We start from the raw sequence: 7,804 nt of genomic DNA on the forward strand, positions 1-7,804 counted from the left end.
GCCAACGACATACTCAGTCCATATCTATCACCAGAAGTTACCAGGTTGGTGATTCCGACGTGCGTGCAGAAAAGTCCAGCGCGCAAGACAGCACCTACAAACCCTCACGTCCGGCGACGACGTCGAGGTATTCTTATTCAGCTCAGTCAGAGGACTTACGGGCAGTATTAAGGGAGCGGGCTCGCCGGCGCGAAGCTCAGAGAATACCAGCTTTCCAGCGGCTCTCCTACGGGGTTCATGCCAGCGAGGAGGTCGGAATGCCTCCACCCCGCCAAACAGTGCCAGCATTTGAAGATACAGACTTGGCCAGGCTGAGTGCCACTCCTTTTTCCCTGGAAATAGAAACAACGCCGCTTCCGGTAGGCTTCCACCAGCCAAAGTTCACACTCTACGACGGAAAAACCGATCCGTACATGCATGTAAGCCACTTCCGACAGGTTATGGCCGGACATCGGCGCAATGACGGACTTATGTGCCTAATCTTTCCGTCAAGTTTAGGCGAGCTGGGCCTGAAGTGGTTCGAGAGGTTGCCGGAAGGGAGCATACAAAGGTGGCATCAGTTGGCCGAGGCGTTTGTTACGCGCTTCAAAACCAACACAAAAACACCAAAGGAAGTCGATCATTTGCTAAGTGTCAAGATGGAACCGTGCGACACATTGAAGGTGTACAATTCAAGGTATTGGGAAACCTTCAACGAGATCTTAGACTGCCCGGTCAACCTTGCTATCACGCAATATAAGCGCGGTCTCCCGGTCGGACATAGACTGCGGGACTCGCTTACCATGCACCAACCGACCTCCATGGGCCAGCTCATGCAGCGCATCAATGAGCACATCCGAGTAGAGGATGATGCGTCGGCTTCCACCGTGAAGGCCACTCCGGTCGGAACAGACAAGAAGACAGCAGGCAAGGTGCACGCAGTTGGGCAAGAGTCCAACCGCTCAAATGACCGGGCAGAGGAATCAGACCGAGGTTCAAATCGAAAAAACCGGGGTAGAGGACGTCGGAATGACCGGGATGACTACCCCCGTGATGACGTTGAGGACGCAAACAGGAGAATGAAGGCAAGGACTGGCATAACACGGTCTTTAAGATTCCAATCTATCGCATACTTAGCGAAATCCGAGACGAGGAGTATGTCCGGTTTCCTGCTAAGTTGGGCGATGGACAAAAGGGGTACAATCTGCGGTATCGTTGTATGTTTCACCGGGAGAGGGGCCACCGGACTGAGGATTGTTTGCCTTTGCGACAACATTTGGAAGAATTGGTTGCGGCCGGGCATCTGGACCTTTACATTGATGGCGGAGTGAAACCAAATCAGGCTCCGGTTGATCCCAGGGGACAGGACGACCGAGATGCACCACCACAAGGAGTTATTAATGTCATCCACGGCATCGTGGAACCGGAGCGTGTCTGCGAACTCCGGGGCATGATCAAGAAGGCAGAGCATATGAGGGAAGTTTTGTCAGTGCAACCCGCCATCAAGAGGGGGCAGACAGAAGAGAAAGACGTGATAAGTTTCACCTCGAGAGATTTAGAGCGTATCCAGACGCCGCACAACGATGCTCTTGTAGTAACACTACGCGTCAAAGAATTTGATGTTAGACGAATCTTGATCGATCAGGGAAGCTCAGTTGAGATCATGTATTATGATGCGTTCAAACAGCTCAAACTCCGTGAGACAGACTTGGCTCCGGCCACTTCGCCACTGGTTGGATTTAACTCGCAGCCGGAGTGGCCATTGGGAAAGATTATCCTGCCGGTCAAAGCGGGATCCGTGGTCAAGCAAGTGGAGTTTTGGGTGCTACAAGTCCCTTCAACGTACAACCTTATCCTTGGAAGAGGATGGCTTCACGCCATGCAAGCCGTAGCATCGACCTACCACCAGGTGATGAGATTCCCCTCGGCTATGGGGGCAATCGAGGAGATTTGGGGTGATCAGGTCATGTCCAAGCAATGCTTCGTGGCGGTCAACGGGAGCCGGGCTGCCAAAGGATTCGTTCAAATGATCGAGGGACCGGAGGACCAGAATGTCCTGGATGATGTTGGCACCAAGGCCGAGGACAAGGCTGTTGAAGAATTGGTTGAGGTGCGGATTGATGCCGAACAGCCGGACAGATTCTTCTTGCTCGGTTCAAGTCTCTCGGCCATGGAGAGAACCGAGATGATTGAGTTTTTGATGGCAAATATCGAAGTCTTTGCATGGTCGCCCTATGACATGCCCGGCCTTGACCCAAGTTTTATCTGCCATCACCTCAATGTCTTCCCTGGCGCAAAGCCAGTCATCCAGCGAACAAGGAGGTCGGCGCTGCATCACGCCGAGGTAGTAGCAGAAGAGGTAAAAAACTTGCTTGAAGCACGAGCAATACAGGAAGTGCACTACCCTCGGTGGATTTCCAACACGGTGGTGGTGCCTAAGAAGAATGGAAAGTGGCGAGTTTGTGTTGACTACAAGACAGTCAACCGAGCTTGTCCAAAAGACAGCTTCCCTTTGCCGCGCATTGACCAGCTTGTGGATTTGACGGCTGGACACAATCGACTCAGTTTCTTGGATGCGTACCGCGGCTATCACCAGATTGCCATGCATGGGCCTGACCAAGAGATCACCTCCTTCACGACTCCAAGGGGACTCTTTTGCTATCGAGTTATGCCCTTTGGTTTGAAAAACGCCGGGGCAACCTTTCAGAGGATGGTGACCAAAATGTTCGCTCCTTTGCTCGGCCGGACAATGGAGGCTTACATCGATGATATGGTGGTAAAGAGCCGACATGAGGCACACCATTTGTCTGACTTAGCCGAGATGTTCACCATTCTAAAGAAGCACAAGCTGCGCTTGAACGCCTCGAAGTGTGCCTTCGGCGTGGGATCCGGGAAATTTTTGGGATTCTTAGTCACGAACCGAGGCATCGAAGCAGACCCTACTCAGATCAGAGCCGTGCAAGAATTGAAACAACCCAGCTCGGCTAAGGACGTGCAGCATCTGGCCGGGATGGCCGCCGCGCTTAATCGATTTATAAGCCGGTCATCAGATCGCTGCCGCCCTTTCTTTCAAGCCTTGAAGTCAAAGTTCTCATGGGATGACGAGTGTGACCAAGCTTTGACCGAGCTCAAGAACTATTTGTCTTCTCCGCCACTATTGGTTACACCAGAGCTCGGTGAGGAACTCTACCTTTACCTTGCCGTCTCCCAACACGCAGTAAGTGCGGTGTTAGTCCGGGCCGACGGGATCAAGCACCTCCCAATTTTTTACGTCAGTAAGACCTTGCTGCCGGCTGAGACGAGGTACCTGCCTTTGGAAAAGCTTGCGTTGGCACTGATGATGGCTTCGAGGAAATTGGCACATTATTTTCACGCCCATACCATCGTCGTACTGACCGAGTTCCCCCTCAAGGCCTTGTTTGAACGCGCAGACTTTTCCAGCCGAATATTAAAATGGGCGGTCGAGTTGGGACAGTTCGATGTGAAGTTCCAGCCGCGCACCGCAATCAAAGCCCAAACCTTGGCCGATTTTGTTGCCGAGTTCTCACCTGGCACTCATCCGGTATGCCCGGTCGACATTGCCGGGGCAGATGATGAGACGCCCACCATGCCAACCGAGGAACTACCAGCTGCAGAAGGTCGCGCCGCGGAGTTAGCACGCACCATCGAAATTCCCTCAGTTTGCACGGTAATACCTCCCGGTGCTGCGATGACGGAGTTGTGTATCACCAACAAATCCTCTCTGTCCGGTACCGCATCACCAAGGGGGGAAGGAATGGTTCCACACAGCTCAGAACTTGATGATTCGCCTACGGACTTGGGCATTCTGAACCAACTTGCCGAGTCCGGTGCCGAATCCTCAAAGGGGGAAGGAATGGTTCCAGGCAGCTCAGACACTGCGGCCGGCTTCACACCGCAACCTGGTGTTTCGCCTACGGACTTGGGCATTACGGACCAACTTGCTGAGTCCGGTGTCGAATCACCACGGGGCACTGACTTTGAACTGGTCAACACCAAACAGCCGAGCAGTTGTGATCCCATTGACCTTCGCAACTCTCAGGACCCATCTGACTGCTGGAAGCTTTTTGTGGGGGACATGTGGAAGCTTTTTGTTGATGGAGCGTCCAACCGTCATGATGCCGGCCTTGGTATCGTTCTTATATCCCCGGACGGCCTAACCATTGAGCATTCTATCACACTCGGCTTCCCGGCGTCTAACAACGAGGCTGAGTACGAGGCGCTTCTTGCTGGGCTCAAGAGCGCAATCCAAATGAAGGCTGCCGAGCTTCTGGTATATAGTGATTCCCAGCTTGTGGTTAACCAAGTTTCAGGGATTTATGAAGCGAAGGACGACAGGATGGCGAAGTACCAAGCTCTGGTCAGGGACCTTATCAAGCAGTTTGAGGCAATCAGGGTCCAGCAGATTGGCCGGGAAGAAAACAGCCGGGCTGATGAACTCGCCGGCCTCGCTTCCATGGTCAATAGTACATCTCCAAACCCTTTGTTGATTGATTTTCTTCCGCGGCCGAGCATTGAAAACACCGGGCAGACGGATGTACTCTGCGCCGAGCTAGGTCCTTCATGGATGGACCCCTTGATCTTGTTCCTCCGAGACCGGACTCTTCCAGCGGCCAAGAAAGAAGCACACAAAATCCGGGTGAAGTCAGAGCGGTTTTGGCTCTCTCCATCAGGGGCGTTGTATAAGAAGTCCTTCACCGGTCCGTATCTCAAGTGCGTGCACCCGAACAGTGTGGAGGCCTTCTTGTTTGAAATTCATGAAGGCATTTGTGGCAGCCACATCGGGGGCAGGTCCTTGGCATACCGAGCTATTTCGCAGGGATACTGGTGGCCGTGCATGCAGGCCGACGCGCAAAAATATGTCCGCAAGTGCGAGAAATGCCAGAAATTCGCCCATCAGATCCACCAGCCTGCCAGGGAACTTCTTCCCCTCACCAGTCCTTGGCCTTTCGCCATGTGGGGGCTAGATATAGTGGGACCGTTGCCAACAGCACCGGGCAACCGGAAATTCTTCATCGCAGCCACAGATTACTTCACAAAGTGGGTTGAAGCTGAGCCCTTGGCCACCATCAAAGAAAAGAAACCTAAACTAAGGGGGAAAGATTGGTGAACTCATCCTCGGCAGCATCAGCATCAAGGTCAACAGCTTGGCTTGCTTCTTGTGCGCCGGGCTCATCGTTGCCGGGCTGTTCAGGCACCTCGGCCTCTTCTTCCTCAGAATCTGTGTCATCCTCTCCATCTTCAAGTCCTTCCTCGGCCTCCGCTTGAAGCGCAGTAAATACATCATTTGCATATGGCACGAGGTAGACCGGTAGTGAAGCTTTGGGAGGATTGGCAAAAACGTCGGTGTCAGAGCCCTGGCCGAGGTGTTCACAGGCAGACTTCCAACCGGCCTTGAAGTAGATGTCTTGTGTTGCAAACACCTGCTTCTTATAGCTCTCCTCAGCCTCGTTGAACCCGGCCTTGTTGGCAGCCCGGCAAGCCTTCTTCTTCGCCTTCTTCAAAGCGTCAACCTCGGCCTGAAGCTCACTTTGTTTTTTCTCGGCTGCGCCCAGCTGACCGAGCAGTCTATTATTGTCATGGTTGGCCATTTCGAGAGAAGCTTTAGCCCGGCCGAGCTCGGCTTGGAGGCTTTCAACATGGCTGGCAGTGTCATTGGCTTTCTGCCTAAGCCGGTGGATGCGCTCCAGGACCAAATGTTGTTTTTGAATTGCCTGCACAAAGAAGCAAAGTACATCAGAAAGGGGACCGAGCAAGAAGAACCGAGCAAACACTTGTGAAATGTTAAAAAGAACGCCGACTTACCCTGGCCATCGACTTCACGGAAGATTTTACCAACCGGGTGTCAGGGACGTGGTCACTGCCTACCACGTCGCCCGGTAGGAGAAATGCTTTGGAAAGATCGAAGGCAAGCAAATGTTCTTTGTCTGCCTTGATCGATGCAGTCGCCGGGATGTCCTGTCCCCGGTGCTTCAGCTGAGGACGCCAAGCGGGCACGGGAGCAGGAGTTTCAGCAGGATGCTCGGTTGTCAGCTCGGCGACGAGCTCGGCGGAGGGATCTGCCCTTGGTCTTTTTCCAGCCCGGCGCGCTTCTCTGGCAGATTGCACGGCGGCTGGAGCTGGAGAAGCGAGGGCTACAACGGCTCCACTCGATTGACCGGCAGCCGGGGAACGGGTGGTGACGCTTGGAATCTCGGCTGAGGTCGCGGTTAGGAGGTTTTTGATCCGAGATCTTTTGGCCATTTCTTGCTCGTCGGTTAACCGGATTAATGGGACGTCTGGTAGGGTTGGATCTGGAGGTGGCGAAGGAGCTCTGAGGAAGTCGGTTACTCTACTCCGGCGCGGCGCAGAATATCTGTAGGTGGGTGTGTAGCCGAGCAATTCGTTGCAGTCTCGGTGACGGTACCTAAGCACGGCCCGAATTGCCTCGACGTTGGGGAATTGGTAGTTGGCTTGCAAGGCTTGGATAGCTGCAAAAGAAACAGGGAAACCGGTTAATAAAACTAAAAGAATAAAGTTAACCGAGCAAGTTTGAGTGGCTTACATGAAGAACCGAAGTCCTTGCTTATGAACCAGCCCGGCACTTCGGCTGTTTCGTAGTTGCCGGACACCCAGAAGAAATCATCATCGTGCATATCTTTGTCCGGGGTGCCGGTTACGATTTTTTCCTTGCCCGGTCTTATTTTTAAGTAGTAAGCTAGGCCGTCACCGGTGTGGCCCATTGTGTATTGCCTCAATATCTCGGCTAGGCCTAAGTTGGTGCCTAGCCGTTGGTTCAATTCGTGTACACCGTTGATTATTCTATAAGTGTTGGTGGACACTTGGGTTGGCGCTAGCCCGGTACGGCGTAAGAACTCGGTAATCAGTGGGTTGAGAGGGAAACGAAGGCCCCCTTCGACAATGGACAGCACGGTGAAGGGGCATTCCTCCCTACCCCAAGGCGTGGTCTCTTCTTCGGCCAGCTCGAGATGGACATCGGCCGGGACGCCGTAGTCCTCTCTGAAAGCGGCTAGCGCGGCCGGAGTATCCACAAGGAAGCGGAACTTCCCCATTTGTGGCCGACTTACTATAGCCCGGTTGATGGGTTGGGCACGGTGATAAATTGCTGCAGCTCGGTCCTGAGAGGTTCAGGAATGACAGGGGTCCCCTTGGACTCTGCAGGAAAAGGATGGCAAGTGTAAGTGTGTGGTTTCGTAAAGGGAGCTAGACTTCAGCTCGGTCGGTAAGGGGGCCAAACTACCTCGGTTGTCTGATTAAGGAGCTCGGTCGCCCAAGCAGACCTGATGTTAGCCCGGTTGAGCGACCAAGTCCTTCGATTATCTCGGTTTTTGCCCCGGTTGGAACAAACACGTTGTTTGCCCGGTTTGGCTGGCTTCTTGGATCAAAAAAAGGTCCAGAGCCCGGTTCACCCCAGTTCTTCGACGTTCTTCAGGAAGACGAAGAACACCAAGAACAGTGGGAGGTTTAGAATGTTTTCTATGGTCTAAGCCCTAAAAGCTATGTTTTTGGGTCCTAATGTGTGCAAAATAAGAGTAAATAGCAACATAAGAGAGATTGGGCATCTTACCTGTGAAGGGCTGAAGGTGTTCTTCCCAAACACGAAGAATGGCAGGATGGCAGTCGAGCTTGGGTCTGAGAATCGACAGAGATGGATGCAGCAGTAGAGGAAAAATGGAACTGGGGGGGCAAGTTTGTATAGGCGTTAGAGACCGCCCAAATTCAAATTCTGGCAAAAACGGCGGGTTGGCTGCCCGATGACCAATGGCAGACCGCCACGTGTCACCATTTATGGCTTTGGCAGGACTGA

This window comes from Camellia sinensis, chromosome 9 (assembly GCF_055761805.1).
Source record: "Camellia sinensis isolate YWXY chromosome 9, ASM5576180v1, whole genome shotgun sequence".
Taxonomy (NCBI): domain Eukaryota; kingdom Viridiplantae; phylum Streptophyta; class Magnoliopsida; order Ericales; family Theaceae; genus Camellia; species Camellia sinensis.